The following is a 688-nucleotide window of genomic DNA, read 5'->3' on the forward strand; positions in this document are numbered from 1 at the left end:
TTTTTCTTGCCACCTTTTTACTTTCTAGCATTTCCTTTTGATTCTTAAGAATTTTCATCTGTTTATATGACACGTTTGTCCTTGCATGCTGTCCACTTTTCCCAGAACATCTCTTAGCCTATTTATATGACATTTAAAATTCCCCATCTGATAATTTCAAAGTCCCTGCCATATCTAAGTCTGGTTCTCATGCTTCCTTTGTCTTTGTAGGCTGTGTTTCTTCTTGCCGTTTAGCATACTTTGTAAACGCTTGTTGAAAGCCAGTCCTGATGCATCAGATAGTAGGAAACAAGGTAAGTAGGCCTGTGGGTTTCAGTTTGTCTGGCTGGCAGTTAGGCTGTGTTTAATATTTGCTGCAGCTGTATATCAATTTTCTCTAATGCCTTTTTTTTCAGTCTCCACTGTTGTCTTTGGGTTTTCTTAGAAGCTTGCACTTAGACTGACATTTGAAGACTCTGTGTCTTGACACTTTCCGTTGTGATCTACTGTTATTATACTGAGTACTGTTAATATGGTCATAAGAGATTAAAGAGTTGATGCCTTCTAAAATCTCATGATAAGTTCTCTTTTAGTTGGTTAGAATCCCTGAGCTGTGGACTTCCAAATTTTCTTAACCTTTTTTTTCTCTTCTTATATGAGAAAGAAAGTCTAGAAGGAGCACAAATTGTCTAGTTGCCCTTTCCTTTTT

Source organism: Otolemur garnettii, unplaced genomic scaffold (assembly GCF_000181295.1).
Source record: "Otolemur garnettii isolate 467f Iridium unplaced genomic scaffold, OtoGar3 scaffold00085, whole genome shotgun sequence".
NCBI classification, from domain to species: domain Eukaryota; kingdom Metazoa; phylum Chordata; class Mammalia; order Primates; family Galagidae; genus Otolemur; species Otolemur garnettii.